Here is an 18,099-nt window from a genome sequence, read left to right as displayed (position 1 = left end):
TGTGTCGTCTGCAAACTTGGACACATTGCCCTTGGTTTCATCTCGAGGTTCTGGTCCCTCAAATGTGTAGCTTGTATTTATGTTGGCACTATATCTTGTTCCACTGTGTGGCCATTTGCCACCATTTTTTGTGTTACTCTGTTGCATTCATTGTTAAAAAAATTATTTTAAAACAATTTATTCAAAATCTGTCCAACTCATCCGTCAATATATTCATTGACTCTCACACCCCACAAGTCCCTGTGGAAGAGAAATCCAGAGACTAATAACCCTCTGAGGGAAGAGATGACTGGTAATATATAACATAGCGACAGTACCATATTACAAGGCTAGAAATAACAATAAATGTACTGTAATGTACTACAGAACCATAAATAACTATATCTAATCTGTACCATATAACACGAGACATGTGCCTGTCCGACATTAATTTACTGTCTTCCTAAATGTCAGCCATCTCCTGGAAAAGCCAGTCCTTTAATTGTGAACAAACAAATGTGTCAAGCTGAGGGAGCAAAGGATGTCAGTGTCTTCACGACAGAGGCCTGGGCCTTTCCAGAGTCTGCACCCGCCCTGGATTCACTTCCTGTCCCTTCATTTGCTGCAAGTCACCAATTGAAGGTCAGAATGAGAAAAGAAATGGAAAGGGGGAGAAAAGAAGGTGCTTTACTCACAGATGTTGGAGACAGGAGGAAGTTTTCAGTCTGGATGAAGCCCCAGGTTTCCTCATTGTCCAGCTTCCGCATTCAGACGAGGGAGCTGATTGGATGGAGGAAGAGAGTCCTTCCGGTCCATCAACTCTTCCCATTGGTCAGCAACCTTCCGGTGCACGCATAGGAATCCGCGGTGACGCCTCAGGGTTCCAGTGCGCATGCCCGGCGCGCGGACACAGCAGCTCCGCCCCACTCATTCTTCCCCCTCCTCGAGACAAGGTTTCCAGGCAACCGCTGAAAGCTCCGGCCAGAGCTGGAAGCCTCTCGGTAATTTCCCCTCCCCCCCCCGGCACAGGACTGCGCATGTGCAAGGGAAAGCTCACCCCTGATATTCCTGCTGAGGTATTGACCACTGGGAAGAGTTAGGACCGGAAGGACTCTTGTCCTCCATCCAATCAGTGCGGCCTTTCTGTGAATGGAGATTGAGCTTCACACAGACCCAAACGTCCTCCTGTCTCTAACATCTGTGAGTAAAACACTTTCTTTTCTCCCCCTTTCCATTTCTTTTCTCATTCTGAAGGGAAAGGAAGCGAATCCAGGGAGGGTGCAGACTCTGGAAAGCTTGGCCCAGGTCTCTCTCTCTCTCTCTAACACATTGACACCCTTTGCTCCGTCAGCTTGACACATTTATTTGTCTGGCTAAAAGAATGGTCTCTTTCATAATGTCCACTAACCCCTGACGCTCTCAGTCCATCGCCAACGGTTCTTTTGCCAGGCAAACAGCAGCAGGAGAGTGGACACCCCTGCCTCGTCCCCCAGTGCAGCCTGAAATAATCTGAACTCACCCGGTTCGTTCGTATAAATGCCACCAGTGCCTGGTATAACAACCAGACCCAGTCCACAAAACCTGCCCAAATCCAAACTGCCCCAGGACCTCCCACAAATAGTCCCACTCCACTCGATCAAAGGCCTTCTCTACATCCATTGTGACCACCAACTCTACCTCTCGTCCCTCTGGAGGTATCATGATCACATTGAGTAGCCTCCTGATGTTGGCCGCCAGATGCCTCCCCTTCACAAACCCCGTCTGGTCCTCCCCTGTCACCCACGGGACCCAATCCTCTATTCTCGAGGCAAAGATCTTAGCCAACATTTAGCAGGGAGATCGGTCTCTTTGACACACATTGTTCCAGGTCCTTTAAGGAAAAAGGAAGAGGGTTCCAGGAATGACCACAATAAAATACAGGTTTTCCAAATATCCAAAATCCAAAGTCTAATGGAATGTTCCTTCAGTTGGAGGTTTACTGTTGCGGGAGATCCGTCTTTCCAGCAGTGAGACTTCCATGATGGGGGAAGACACGGAGAGTGAGTCAGTCTGGGAGGAATACGTTCCAATGTTTCAGCCATTTGCAGGTTTTTTTATTTATATTTTTATTGATTTTTTTCCATTTGAACAAATATCCAACAAAAGCTCAGGATTGGTGCAGCACAGCAGAAATCTCTCAGCAATACAGAAATACAGGAGAGGACAGGAGGATGACAATACAGATGGATCAGTATAATCATTAAGCTTGGTGCATCCGTGTGTACCAATGGATATCCTGGAGAACAAGGGAGAAGACGAAGCTCGCATCGACCACCAAAATCCAGGATAAGATCACGGTGCCAGGTTCAGGCGGGTGTCAGAACACATCTCCCCATCTCCAGTCACACCAGAGACATTAATAACACATCCTTATGTCCCCTTCTCAGGTACAAGACCTGTCTATACCTTTGCAGGAACCAGTCAACGATTCTTTAACCCCAAAATAGCAGACATAAATTTCAGAAAAATATCAAGAAGGATACTCGTCCTAAAAGATACAGCACAGAACAATCATCATTCAACACAATTACACAGAAACCAGCAAATATTCATACAATTGGTTCAAATTCTAATTGATGCAGCTTCCAAGAGACTAACAATAACAGGATTTTTTTTAAAGTACTACCAAAAGCAGAGGATCTCAGGATAACAGGGACCAAGATACAGCCCTGAGCACACGGTCCCCTGATGTACACCCCTCACCACAAGCCTCATTCGAAATCTCACTCAGCCTCTCAGGACACCCTGGCCAAGAAGGAACCTCCCAAGCAAAAGGGGGCAACAGGAAAGTGACCACAGTACAAGACCTGGCCCGGCCCTGTACACCCTCGTACACAGGAGTCAGGCAAGCAAGGATAGCCACACTGTGCCAGGACACCCAACCTCACTCCTCTCTCACCACATCCAAGGGCAGCGCACACAAGAAGATTCACACCGTCCTCCACCAAGGAGATTCCACCCACAAGGAGAGGAAAATTCGTCAAGGCACCCAACAACTTGGCATCTCGGGAGGGGTGCGATCCTCCAACCCTGCTCACAGCAAAGGAAACCCCCGAGATACAATGTACCAAATCGGGGCCTCCATCAGTACGCTACCGCCTCAAGGAAAAGTAACTCCAAAAGAGAGGAACACCAGGATTGGCCAAAGGAGGCCAGGCAAGAACCAGCACCGTATGTGATAAGTAGATTCTCATCTATATTCTCATCTGTACATAAATAGTAATACATGTATAACTGTTGTAGTTCCAGCATCTGACCACCAGATGGTGTGAGTATGCAGACACACCATGTGTTCTAGGAGAAGGTGTTGGTGAGGAGTTTGCAGCAGTCGCATATTAGAGTAGCTCTGTAGTATCTTACTGTAAGTTAGTGTTAGACCATTATTTCCAACTGTATTAACCTTAGACATTTTAGTAATTCGTTAGTGTAGTGTTAGTAATAAATAACTGTGTTTATGAAACAAAGTCTAATGTTCTTTATTCACACGACAATATCAAGATTCAACATCAGCCCAAAGAAAGAACATTGCACCGTCACAAAAAGGATACTCAGGGCAAAGCTGCGTAGCCTCATTGGCGTCAAAACACTACCTCCCCACGGGAGACCCTGCTTCAACAAGGAGGGCATTCAGGAAGTCACTATATAATCCCACTTGGAGCAGGGTGCCTATCTCCCCCCTCAGCCTCACCCTCAGACCCAATGAGGGCTCAAACATCAATGATCCACAACACTCAAACTCTCACTCAAACCCTCCAACCCACAGGTTACTACCTGCCCAGAACCTATCCCGAGAGGATTGATTGATGATTTGATTGATTTGTTTTATTGTTACGTGCACCGAGGTACAGTGACAAGTATTGTTCTGTGTACAGTCCATACAAATCGTTCCATACATGAAAAACAAAACATAGGACATAGATAAATACGCAATGTAAATACATAGACACAGGCATCGGGTGAAGCATACGGAGCGCAGTACTACTCAGTGGAGAAGGTGTGTGAAGAGATCAGTTCAGTCCATAAGAGAGTTATTCAGGAGTCTGGTGACAGCGGGGAAGAAGCTGTTTTTTATCTGTTTTATATTCCAGGTGTGGCCTCACCAAGGCCCTGAATCATTGCAACAATACATCCCTGCTCCTGTACTCAAAACCTCTCGCAATGAAGCCAACTTACCATTATCCTTCTTTACCGCCTGCTGCACCTGCATGCTTACCTTCAGCGGCTGGTGCACAATGACACCCAGGTCCCACTGCACACTTCCCTCTCCCAATTTACAGCCATTCAGGTAGTAATCTGCCTTCTTGTTTTTGCTTCCAAATTGAATAACCTCACATTTATCCAAATTATAGTGCCATTGATTTACCCATCCTGTCCAGATCATGCTGAAGGATCTCTGCATCCTCATCACAGTTCACCCTCCCACCCATCTTGGTATCATCGGCAAACTTTGAGATGTTACATTTTATTCCCTCGACCACATCATTAGTGTATATTGTGAGTAGCTGGGGTTCCAGCACCGATCCCTGTGGCACTCCACTAGTTAACGCCTGCCAATTTGAAAAGATCCTGTTAATGCATACTCTTTGTTTCCTTTCTGTCAACCAGTTTTCTATCCATTTCAATACACTTCCATCAATTGCAAGATAATCTCTTACGCGAGACTTTGTCGAACGCTTTCTTAAAGTCCAAATATACCACATTCACTGGCTCCCCCTTGTAAACTCTACCAGTTGACTACTCTTCGTGGCATTTTGCAGCTCGGCCTCATGAGCTCACAGATATTGAGTCAGCACACTCAGTCTCTGGTCAGTGACACGGAAAATGTTGGCAGTCATTATTTTCACCACCTCAGAAAGAGTCCCGGAGAGCGCGGAGTCGAGAGATCGCCTGAGGGTCAGGCCGCCATGTTGAAAAAGTGTCTCCAGGCCCTCTCTGACGCCTGTTCGGGTACACTCGGGAGAATTCAGAATATCCAATTCAACTCACAAGTACGTCTTTTGGGACTTGTGGGAGCAAACCGGAGCACCTGGAGGAAACCCACGCAGACACGGGGAGAAGGTGCAGACTCCACAAGGACAGTGAACCAAGCCACGATTCGAACCCGGGTCCCTGGCATTGTAAAACAACAGTGCTACCCACTGTGCTACCATGCCTCAGTCATCAAGTATTTTCAGGACCGAGATTGATATGTTTCCAGATATTGAAGATATCAAGGGATATGGGGTATAGTTTGGGAAAATGGTGCTAAGGTGGATTGGCCAATGAGCTCATTGAATGGTTGAGCAGGCTCGATGGGCTGAATGGCCGACTGCAGCTCCGATTTGTTATGGTCTCTGTGTCCAGGACAGCGAGCAGTGAGCATGCATCTGTCAATCAGCCTGAATCAGCACCTTCAGGAGAATTGGGAGGGTGAATATTAGATACAGCAGAGTGAGAATGGAGGGAGAGTGTGTGGGACGGAGATTTACAGCTTTTCGGAATGAAAGAGGAAAGAATGTTCCATAGTAACTGGAATTGTCTATTTTGAATTTCTATCCTGTACTGACAGTGATTTCTTTTATAAATTGTTTCTACAGGATATTAGGAGAGGAGGAATTACAGACAGAAATCACAAACATCACGTCTCAATCTGACTGAGTCACTTGATTCATCGGGGCATGAATTTCATCGGCCTTTGAATCTCGAAGGAGAAATGTTTGCCCGATCTGTCTATTTTAAAAGATTTTAAACGTCAGTGTGACTGGAAAAGCACCGAGACACACACACCCGAGTGAGAGTGTTCCAGAGCACTGACTGTGGAAAGAGCTTAAACCAGTTACACAGCCTGAAAAAACATCACACCATTCACAGCGGGAGAGACGTTACACGTGTTCTGTGTGTGGACGAAGCTTCAGATCGTCAGAGCTGGAAAAACACAAAGAGACCTCAAACATGGTGAAACCGTGGAAATGTGGGGACTGTGGGAAGGGATATACAGCCCCATCTAAGCTGGAAATTCATCGACACAGTCACACTGGGGAGAGACCATTCATCTGCTCTCAGTGTGGGAAGGGATTCACTCAATTATCCAGCCTGCAGAGACACCAACAAGTTCACACTGGGCAGAGATCGTTCACCTGCTCCCAGTGTGGCAAGGGATTCACTGAGTTATCCAGCCTGAAGTCACACCAGCGAAATCACACTAGGGAGAAGCCATTCACCTGCTCTCAGTGTGGGATGGGATTCATTCAGGTATCCAAGCTGAAGAGACACCAGCGACATCACCCTGGAGAGAAGTCATTTGGCTGCTTTCAGTGTGGGAAGGGATTTACTCAGTTATCAAACCTGCTGACACACCAACAAGTTCACAAGTGATTACAGGGATTGGATTCTGCTGTTATTGCTGCTGTGAATCACATCCAAGATTGAACCATGTTCATTCTGACACTTAGTGAAGTGGGAGGGCTGAAGGGTTTCTTTCTGCTGGACTGGCCGGTCTCACGACTTTGCTTCCAGTGGGCTGATGCTCTTTGAGCCTGGGAGAGCACATTTCACTGAAATGATCCACAAAAGCTGGTGAAGGACATGTATTTTATCCTGGATGGCAAATGGTGGTTTTACCACTACTACAGATAGATCTAAAGTAAAAACAGGAAGTGCTGGCAAATGGGATTACGTCAGCAGGTCAGGTGTTTTCCATGTGTTGGTGCCGACACGATGGGCTGAAGGGCCTCTTCTGCTCTGTATTATTCTGTGATTCTGTGGTAGAAACACCATCTTTACTGACAGTAGATGAGGCTCCAGCTCCGGATGCATCCAGAGATACTGAGGGAAATGAGTGGAAATTGCACAAACACGAGTGATAATTTTCCAGTCTTCCTTAGACACAGGGCTGGTGTCAGAGGACTGGAGAATTATGAATGTTACACCTTGTTCAAAAATGGATGTGAGGATTAAGACGGCAACTACAGACCAATCGGTCTGACTTCAGTGGTAGGGAAACTTCTGGAAACTATAGTTTGGGGCTGAATCAATAGTCACTTAGACAAGTGCAGAATAATTAAGGAAAACCAGACTGGATTCATTGGGAGAAAATTATGATTAATTAACTTGCTGCGGTGTTTTGAGGAGGTAACAGAGAAGGTTGATAAGGGCAGCACTGTTGATGTAGTGCATACGATTTTCAAAAGACATTTGACATAGTATCACACAACCGACTTGTGAGAAAAAATCTAATTCATGGAATAACAAGGAAAGTCAGCACTTGGATAAGGAATTGGCTGAGTGACAGGAACAGTGTCTTAGACTTTATTAATGGGAGAGGCGGTGACGCAGTGGTATTGTCACTGGACGAGTAATCCAGAGACCCAGGGTGATGATCTGGGGACCCGGGTTCGAATCCCACTACGGCGGGTGCTGGATTTAAACTCAATAAAATATCTGGAATTAAAAGTCTCATGATGACCATGAAACCATTGCCGATTGACGTAAAAACCCATCTGGTTCACTGATCTCCTTCAGGGAAGGAAATCTGCTGCCTTACCTGGTCTGGACTACATGTGACTTCAGACCCACAGCAATGTGGTTCACTCTTAACTGCCCCCTCAAGGGCAATTGGGGATGGGCAATAAATGCTGGTCCAGCCTGAGAAGCCCACGTCCCATAAACAAATTTTAAAAAATGAATTGGGGCAGTGAGCACAAGGTCATGTTGAATTTGTATAAGTTAGGGCACATCTGGAGCACTGTATCCAATTCTGGTCACTGTGAATGAGGAAGGATGTGAAGATGTGCGAGTACAGAGGAGATTCACCAGAATGATTCCAGGGATAAAGATGTAGCTATGAGGATAGATTGGAGAGATTGGATCTGTTTTCCTTCGAGAAATGAAGGCTGAGACTTGTTAGAGGTGTTCAACATCCTGAGGGGTTTGGACAGGGTAAATAGTGAGAATCTATTCCCACTGAAGAGAGAATCCGGAACAAGAGGGCACAGATCCAAAATAATTGGCAAAAGATTAAAAGTGCGGAGAGGGAATTTTTATTCACCCACAGGGTGGTTGGAGACTAGAATGAACTTCCTGAGAGGGTGGTGGAGGCAGATTCGATTGAGGTATTTCAAAAGAGAATTGGATTGATATCTGAAAAGAAAGAAAGAATTACGGGGATAAGACAGGGGAGTGGGACTGGGTAGAATTCTCTGCCAGAGAGCCAGAGCAGACTCGATGGGCCGAATGGCCTCTTCCTGCACTGTGAAGATTCTGTGATTCAGTGAAGTAAGTACACCAGCTGATTCTGTACAGTGGGTCGCACTCTCGCCTCTGAGTCAGGAGGTGGGGGGAGTTGAATCTCCTCTCCAGAGACTCGAGCCCCCACAGTCAACTCTCCCGGTGTCAGTACTGAGGGAGTGTCGTCCTGTCAGAGGGACCATCTTTAGAGTGAGACATTAACCGTGCCGCCCCTTTAAAATATGCCCCTCCTTCTAAACTGACAGAGGGCCTTAAGGAGGTGCAAGAAAGCTTCACAAGGATGATAGCAGGACTGAAATTACATGATAGCTGGAATAGGTTGGTGATATTTCCTCTGGGAAAGAGAAGGCTGAAGACTGACCCGAGAGAGACTTTAATGGGCGTGATTGGATTGACATCATCAACTCATCACTGTGATTGCAGGATGGAAATTCAGAGCTGACAATTTTATTTATCACAGAAAATTCTTCATCTCAAACTATAAATCTCTGTCTCCCTGAGACTCCCTCCTCCCTATTGACTGTAACATTAATTCATCCCACTATCCTCCTCCTGTTTTTCACCCAATTCTCCTCCCCTGAAGGTGCTGACTATCGGGTTCAGTTTCATTCTCACCTGTTGCCCTCACAGATATGTCACCCAGGTGCTTAAATCTTTACACCTGAAGTTAACAAACTGTTTTGCTAAGGGGGACATCACGATTAAATCCAGTGACTACTCACATGTACTTTTCCTACAGTCCAGATGTGGAGGTGTTGTGGGGCAGGGTTGATGAGTCGGATGTACTGCCTCCTCCGAGTCTATCTCTGTATTTCGAACGGTTGTGTGAGATTGGTGATGGTGAATAATGGCGATGACATTACCCATAATCCACTGCGGTTCAGACACCCCCCAATCTGTCACATTGAGGGAGTCTGTGTCGGGGCCGAGATGAGGGGTGGGGGATGGGGTATCACTCTGGCTGCATCATCAATAATGTCACATGACTGCGGAGTCACTGCAACTTGTGATTCAGAGGCCGGTCTGGGATCCTCAGTTAGGGTTATCAGAGGTCAGTGTATATCCAGGGTTAGGGTTGCTGTTGGTTTAAGGTTGTGTTTCAGGTTAGGGTCATATTTGGCATTAGTAAAGATTCGGTTTTAGGGTTTGGGTTATCAGGAGTTAATGTTAGGTTATGGTTAGGATTAGTTTATGCTTGTATGGTTATAGGCGATTCGGGGTTAGGGTTTAGTTATAAAGAGTTAGGGTTAGTAGATAATCAGTGTTTGTTTTAAGAAGTTTTATGATCAGTGGATACTTCAGATGATGAGTGATTAAAGTGAATGGATATTTACGGTGGTGATAGTGGGCATTCGCGGTTAAGGTTATTGAGGATGTTAGTTAATTTTAATTAATAATAATCTTCACTATTGTCACAAGTAGGCTTACATTAACACTGCAATGAAGTTACTGTGAAAAGCCCCTAGTAGCCACATTCCGGCGCCTGTTCGGGTACACTGAGGAAGAATTGAGAATGTCCAAATTACCTGACAAGCACATCTTTCAGGCATTATGGGAGGAAACCAAAGCACCCGGAGGAAACCCATGCAGATACAGGGAGAACGTGCAGACTCCACACAGGCAGTGACCCAAAACGGAATCGAACCTGGGACCCTGGAGCTGTGAAGTAACTGTGCTAACCATTGTGGTTGTTATGATTAGATTAAGAGTATTCGGTGTTATGATTTGGATTATTAGAGGTTAGGATTAGTGTTATTAAGGTTAAGGTTAGTGCTTTTATAGGTTCGGGTGATTTTGGGTTATCAGTTAGCATTGAGGTTATGGTTTTTGGGACTGAGAGTCAGAAACAGCAATTGGCAACATCCAACATCACTCTGTTATTTCCTCCTGTCATTGTTAACCATCATTTTTACCAACAATATGTATATATGAACCACACGTGCTGTAAATATTGAACGTAAAGTGTTACTGTGTATAAATTGAAAATGCCAATAAAAATATTTTTAAAAAACAGCCATTTTTACAATATGTGACTTCTAACTAATCAGTTTCCTCAAAGCCTAATCCTAATCAGAGAGTCACAACTTGTATCTATCGAATGTCTTTAACCAGTAAATATTTCAAGAGAAATCAAAACACCCAGTAGTTAACTGAAAGAGCTAAACCACAAGGCTTAATGTCTTTAAACAAAATCAAATTTTAATGTGATTTTTTTTTTTTAAAGCACATAATGTAACACTACATTTTGTAATTACCTAAGTTGTAAAGTCCGAACTGTATCGTCGTTCTACTGAAGAGATTCTTTACACATTGTGAGATCTTGAAGGTTTGTTTACTTTTTCAGGGATTAACCCAAAGGTATGCCACAGCCCTCTGGAATGCACATAATTTTCTTCTCAATATTTCAGCAACTATTCTCAGGCCCAAGGATTCGTCCACATCTTTCCATTAGCTTTTGGTAAATTGAGCCTCCAATGCTTGATGACTCTGGATTACTCAGCACAAGATTGAGCCTCACTGCCTTCTGGTTCTGACTTTGGGCAGACAGATATTTTTTTCCAACCAGCACCCAGATCTTCTTCACTCCTCATTTCAAGCTCACTGTTGAAGCTGATTGCTTCCACTACCAGAGAAACCAACTGTGCCGGTCACTGTAGGTTTCTTCATCTAGCTCCAAGCTAGGTAAATCTTCCAGCTTTTTTCCCCTCACGAAGTCCAAGGAAACTTGAAAATACAGTAGACCAAATCTTCAATTGCCTTCTGTGAGAAATGCCCAGATAAATTCAACAAAAGAACCTCCCAAACCCTACAGCCCACCTTCATGGCAATGTGATATGTTCACAGAACGTTCCAAACACAAAAGCAAAGTGAATATGATTTACCTTCAAAGCAACCTTTCATTCTGTGATCCACATTAAATATGAAATTAGATTTTCGCAACAATTCTCAAAGAGAATAAGTGGGCTGGAAGCAAACTTATGAGATCAACCAGTCCAGCAGGAAGGAACCATCCCACTTCTACTAGCTTTCAGATTGAACATAATCCAGTCATGGGAGTGAGAAACAGCAGCAATAACAATAGAATTCGAACACTGTAATCACTGGTGAGCTTGTTCAGGTCTCAGTTCAGATAACCGACTGAATCTCTACCCACACAGTGAGCTGGAGAATTGTCTCTCCCCAGTGAGAACTCGTTGGTATGTCAGCAGATTGGATGACCAGGTGAATCCCTGCCCCCACTCATAGGGAGCTGGTCAAGGGCCTCTCCCCGGTGTGAACTCACTGATGTGTTAGCAGATTGAACTGTTGCTAACACAATTATATCTTTGTTTTTCAAACAAGGTGAAGAAGCAGTGCACAATATTTTAGATGTGGCCTCACCAAGACCCTGCACAACTTCCATTCCCCTTCTACTAGCAAACCAACGTTTTGTGATTCCTGTACCAGGACACCCAGATTTCTCTGTACCACTTAGTATTGCAATCTCGCTCCATTTAAATAGGATACTGTTTCTCTATTCCTCTTGCCAAAGTGAACATGCTCATATTCTCTCACATCATATTCCATCTGCATTTTTCCCCCACACACTTAACCTGCCTGCATCTTTTTGTAGACATAGAATTTACAGTGCAGAAGGAGGCCATTTGACCCATCAAGCCTGCACCAGCCCGACTTCCGGGTGCGGCTATGCAGAGCTAGGTCGCACATTCGGCAGCTCCTGCTTGGAACGGACTTTTGGGCTCTTTTACAGGGCCCCCACGGCATTTGTTTGACATTTCCCGGTGTGGGAAGAAGGCGGCAATATTCCCCCGACAGTGTCCCCCAGGAAGGGTATGTCTCTTGGTTGCCAGACACACGCAGAAACAGTGAAAGATTTGGCTGCAACTACAGGATAAACAGGGCCTCTTCCAGCATGCAGGCGGGGGAAGGGCAAGCTTAAAGCTGCAAGCTGACCTGAGGGCCTTTATCAAAGGTGAATTCTAGCAGCAGAGGGAACAACTGTGAAAAGACCTCATCAAGGCCACTGAAGGGACTTCCGGTTGCGGTGATGCCTAGCTAGCCGCACGCTTCGGCGGCTCCAGCTCCGACGGACCTTCGGGCTCTTTTAAGAGCCCCAACGGGGAATTTTTCGACGACGCAACCCGGTGTGGGGCGTGTGAGAAGGGAGTCCCCCCCAAACGAAGGAGGAAAAAACCGGCGGCGGCGGCTGCAGCGCGAGGAATCGTCGACCAAAGGGTCAGAAAGAGAGAAGTACAAGATGGCGGCGGAGAAAGCGCAGGCGACATGGGGGCCTGAGCATGAAATTGTGAGACGGTGCGTGGAGCTGCTGAAGAGGGAGGTGCTGACCCCGTTGCTACAGGCAATTGAGGGGCTCAAGGAGACATTAAAGACCCAGGAGACAGAGCTCCGTGTGGTGGAGCAGAAGGTGACAGATATTGAGGACGAGATCCTGGGCCTGGCGGTTAAGACACAGACGCACGAGGCACTTCATAAAAAGTGTACTGAAAGGATAGAAGCCCTAGAAAATGGAGCGCGAAGGAAGAACCTTCGGATACTGGGTCTCCCTGAGGGTGTGGAAGGAGTGGACTGTGGAGCGTACGCAAGTACGATGCTGAGCTCACTGATGGGTGCTGAGGCCCCTATGGGCCCCTTGGAGGTGGAGTGGGCAAATCGGATTCCGGCGAGAAGACCAAAAGCGGGGGAACCACCCAGGGCGATAATCGTGCGATTTTACCGCCTTAAGGATAGAGAAGAGGTCCTGAGATGGGCTAAAAAGGTGCGGAGTAGCAGATGGGAGAATGCAGTGGTACGGGTATACCAGGATTGGAGTGCGGAGGTGGCGAGAAGGAGGGCGAGCTTCAACCGAGCCAAAGAGGTGTTGCATAAAAGGAAGGTGAAGTTCGGGATGCTGCAGCCGGCAAGACTATGGGTCACGTATCAGGAGAGACACCATTATTTCGAGACGGCGGAGGAAGCATGGACCTTCATCAAAGAAGAGAAATTGGATCGGAACTGAGGGACTGATGCTGCAGGAAATGTTATTGTTAATGTTACGGTGGAAGTTAATTGAGAAGTAAACAGGGAAGGGGGGAGACATTGGGGAAATGTGGGCGCCGGTGAGGGGGGAAAGACGGGACATAGTTGGAGAATGGGGAAGGGGAGGGGGAGGGGAAAGGGAGCTGCGCCATAAGAGGCGGGTCAGGTAAAGGGATGTTCCCGCACCAGAAAGAATAAGGCGGGAAGACAGGCGCAAGGCGGATGGGAGTTCCCCACATGGGGGGGGTCGAGGAGTGAGCAGGAGTAGCCGGGGTCAGTTGAAGTTAGCTGACTTACGGAAGTAATATGGGGGGAGCAATCAAGCTAGAAAGAGATCTAGCGGGGAGGGGAGGAGGGAGGGAGAAGGGGGGGGGGGACAACTGGGTTGCTGCTGCGGAAATCCAAAAGGAAATGGCTAAAGAGTGGGTGGGCGGGGATGGTGTGCGACGCTGGGGGAGCGAGCGGGAGCGCGGAGGCGGGATATGGGACTGGCCTAGAGAAGGTAATGGCTAGTCGACACGGGAGGGGGGCAGGTAGCCCCCTAGTGAGGCTGATCACGTGGAACGTGAGAGGCCTGAACGGACCGATAAAAAGGGCCCGAGTGCTCGCGCATTTGAAAGGACTAAGGGCAGACGTGGTTATGCTCCAAGAGACGCACCTAAAGGTGGCGGACCAAGTTAGGCTAAGGAAAGGATGGGTGGGACAGGTGTTCCACTCAGGACTGGACGCAAAGAATAGAGGGGTGGCCATTTTGGTGGGGAAACAGGTCGCATTTGAAGCAAAGAACATCGTAGCAGATAGCGGAGGTAGATATGTAATGGTGAGTGGCAGGCTGGAGGGAATGGAGGTCGTGTTGGTTAACGTGTATGCCCCAAACTGGGACGATGCGGGATTTATGAGACGGATGCTGGGGCGTATACCGGACCTGGAGGTAGGAAACTTGATTTTAGGAGGGGACTTTAATACGGTGCTGGACCCGGGGCTAGATAGATCCAGCTCAAGGACCGGAAGAAGGCCGGCAGCGGCCAAGGTACTTAAGGGGTTTATGGACCAAATGGGGGGAGTGGATCCATGGCGATTTCTTAGACCTAGGGCTAGGGAGTATTCCTTCTTCTCCCATGTCCATAAAGTGTACTCCCGGATAGATTTTTTTGTTTTGGGAAGGTCGTTGATCTCTAGGGTGGAAGAAGCTGAGTACTCAGCCATAGCAGTTTCGGATCATGCCCCACATTGGGTGGACCTGGAATTAGGAGAGGAAAGGGAGCAGAGAACACTCTGGCGATTAGATGTGGGACTGATGGCGGATGAGGGAGTGTGTGCAAGAGTGCGGGGGTGTATTGAGAGATACCTGGAGGTCAATGACGACGGCGAGGTCCCGGTGGGAGTGGTATGGGAAGCACTAAAAGCGGTGGTCAGAGGAGAGCTGATCTCCATTGGGGCCCACAAAAGGAAAACAGAGGCCAAGGAAAGGGAAAGATTACTGGGGGAGATTTTAAGGGTGGATAGGGAATTTGCAGAGACCCCGGAGGAGGAATTGTACAGGGAGAGGAGACGACTCCAGACGGAATTTGACCTTCTGACCACCAGAAAGGCGGAGGTACTGTGGAGGAAGGCACAGGGGAGGAGGTATGAATATGGGGAAAAGGCGAGTCGCCTGTTGGCTCATCAATTGCGAAAGAGGGCAGCAGCGAGGGAAATAGGAGGAATTAGAGACGAAAGGGGAGACACGGTGCGAAGGGCAGGAAAGATAAATGAGGTGTTCAAGACCTTCTATGAGGAACTGTATAGGTCTCAACCCCCAGAGGGAGAGGAGGGGATGCGGCAGTTCCTGGACCAATTGAGGTTCCCGAAAGTGGAGGAGCGGGGGGTGGTAGGCCTGGGGGCACCGATTGGGGTGGACGAGGTTATTAAGGGACTGGGAAGCATGCAAGCAGGGAAGGCCCCAGGACCAGACGGGTTCCCGGTGGAGTATTACAGAAAATATGTGGACTTGTTGGCCCCGTTGATGGTGAGGACGTTCAATGAGGCCAGGAAAGGGGGGACTCTACCCCCGACGATGTCGGAGGCGACGATATCGTTAATTTTGAAGAGGGATAAAGATCCGTTGCAGTGCGGGTCCTATAGACCCATTTCATTGTTGAACGTGGACGCCAAATTGTTGGCAAAGGTACTGGCATCGAGGATAGAGGACTGTGTCCCGGGGGTGGTGCACGAAGACCAGACAGGGTTCGTAAAAGGGAGACAACTGAATGTTAACGTGCGACGACTATTAGGGGTGATAATGATGCCCCCAGTGGAGGGGGAGGCAGAGATAGTGGCGGCAATGGACGCAGAGAAGGCATTTGATAGGGTGGAGTGGGAGTATTTATGGGAAGTGTTAAGGAGGTTTGGGTTTGGGAACGGGTTTATTAGCTGGGTTAGACTTCTTTATGGGACTCCAACGGCAAGCGTAGTTACAGGTCGACATAGATCGGAGTATTTCCGACTATATAGGGGAACAAGACAGGGATGCCCGCTGTCTCCATTGTTGTTCGCGTTGGCAATTGAACCTCTGGCCATGGCGTTGAGAGACTCCAGGAAATGGAGAGGGGTGATTAGAGGGGGAGAAGAACACCGAGTCTCGTTATATGCGGATGACCTATTGTTATACGTGTCGGACCCAGCGGGGGGAATGATAGAGGTTATGCGAATTTTGAGGGGGTTCGGGGATTTCTCGGGGTATAGGCTAAACATGGGGAAGAGTGAATTATTTGTGATACATCCAGGGGACCAGAGTAGAGAGATAGAAGGCTTGCCTCTAAGGAAAGTGGAAAGAAACTTCCGATACCTGGGGATTCAGATCGCTAGGAGCTGGGGAACCTTGCACAGACTTAATCTGACACGGTTGGTAGAACAAATGGAGGAGGACTTCAAGAGGTGGGACATGCAGCCTCTATCGCTGGCCGGCAGGGTGCAAGCAATTAAGATGATGGTCCTCCCGAGGTTCTTATTTGTATTTCAATGTCTCCCTATCCTAATCACTAAGACCTTTTTTAATAAAATAGACAGGAGCATCACGAGCTTCGTGTGGGCAGGGAAAGTTCCGAGAGTAAGGAGGGGGTTCCTTCAGCGTAGTAGGGACAGAGGAGGATTGGCACTACCGAACTTGGGCGATTACTATTGGGCCGCCAATGTGGCAATGATACGTAAATGGATGATGGAGGGTGAGGGAGCGGCGTGGGAAAGACTGGAGAGAAAGTCCTGTAAAGGGACGAGTTTAGAGGCGCTGGTGACGGCGCCGCTACCGATCTCACCTAAAAAGTTTACCACGAACCCGGTGGTGGCGGCAACATTAAATATCTGGGGACAGTGGAGGCGACAGAGAGGGGTGCGGGGAGCTCTGGTGGGATCCCCAATCAGGAACAACCATAGGTTCGCCCCAGGAAGAATGGATGGAGGATTTCAGAGCTGGTTCCAGTTGGGAATTAGGAGAGTGGGAGATTTATTTATAGATGGGACTTTTGCGAGCTTGGGAGCATTGGAGGAAAAGTATAAGTTGCCCCGGGGAAATTTCTTGAGATATATGCAGGTGAGGGCATTTACTAGACAACAGGTGAGGGAATTTCCATTGCTCCCGACACAGGGGATACAGGACAGGGTGCTTTCAGGGGTGTGGGTCGGAGAGGGCAAGGTGTCAGAGATTTACCGAGAGATGAGGGAAGAGGGGGAGGAGTCGGTGGGCGAACTAAAAGGAAAGTGGGAAGAAGAACTAGGGGAGGAGATAGAGGAGGGTATGTGGGCTGATGCCCTAAGCAGGGTAAATTCCTCTTCCTCATGCGCCAGGCTTAGCCTGATTCAATTTAAGGTGCTACATAGAGCACACATAACGGGAGCAAGATTGAGCAGGTTCTTTGGAGTGGAGGACAAATGTGGGAGGTGTGGCGGGAGCCCGGCAAACCACGCACATATGTTTTGGGCATGCCCGGCACTGGAAGGGTATTGGAAGGGAGTGACGGGAGTGATTTCGCGGGTGGTGAAGGCCCGGGTCAAACCAGGCTGGGGGTTAGCTCTATTTGGAGTTGCGGAAGAGCCGGGAGTGCAGGAGGCGAAAGAGGCCGACGTTGTGGCCTTTGCGTCCCTAGTAGCCCGGCGCAGGATCCTACTCATGTGGAAGGAGGCGAAACCCCCCGGACTGGAGGCCTGGGTAAATGATATGGCGGGGTTCATTAAACTGGAGCAGATAAAGTTTGCCCTGAGAGGATCGGCTCAAGGGTTCACCAGGCGGTGGCAGCCATTTCTCGACTACCTAGGGGAACGTTAGAGGGAAGACAGATGACCAGCAGCAGCAACCCAGGGGGAGGGGGGGGGGGGAGGGGGGGTTTAGTTTAGGTCAAAGATAAAGGGGTTTTGTTACTTGTGTATTGTTTAAAATTTCTGTATTGTTATTGTTGCGTTTGCTTTGTAAGAGGGGAAAAATTGTTGTTTGGGAAAAAAATTTCAATAAATCATTTATAAAAAAAAAAAAAGCCTGCACCAGCCCTCGGAAAGAGCACCCTACTTATCCCCACCCTTCCACCCTATCCCCCTAACCCGTTCTAACCAAGCAGTTAAACTGGGACTCACTGACATCTCATCTGAAAGATGGTACCTCCAACAGAGCAGCACTACCGCAGTGCTGCACTGCAGTATCAGCCGAGTTTTGTTCTACAGTCCTGAATGGGAAGATGAGCCCAGAACTTTGGAACTCAAGAGGTAGGAGTGTTACCCACTGAGTTCTGACTGACAGTGAAGGTGAAGAGGACTGGGAGGAGGTATGTGCGGAGCATCAGAACCATCGCA

General features: G+C 47.8%; 1 protein-coding gene and 1 long non-coding RNA gene across 2 annotated transcripts in view; one reads left to right on the top strand and one right to left on the bottom strand.

The window, feature by feature from the left end:
* Positions 1-18,099, bottom strand: part of LOC140418048 (uncharacterized) — a gene marked incomplete at its 5' end in the record, with an annotated part of 74,643 nt that overhangs the window by 46,804 nt on the left and 9,740 nt on the right. The window lies entirely within an intron of this gene.
* On the top strand, positions 870-10,230 carry LOC140422367 (uncharacterized). The gene is made up of 3 exons (XR_011947414.1): positions 870-1,179; positions 2,125-3,189; positions 5,595-10,230. It is a non-coding gene; the product is annotated as an uncharacterized lncRNA (long non-coding RNA).

Source organism: Scyliorhinus torazame, chromosome 5 (genome assembly GCF_047496885.1).
Source record: "Scyliorhinus torazame isolate Kashiwa2021f chromosome 5, sScyTor2.1, whole genome shotgun sequence".
NCBI lineage: Eukaryota > Metazoa > Chordata > Chondrichthyes > Carcharhiniformes > Scyliorhinidae > Scyliorhinus > Scyliorhinus torazame.
This window is presented reverse-complemented; position numbering and strand designations above follow the sequence as displayed.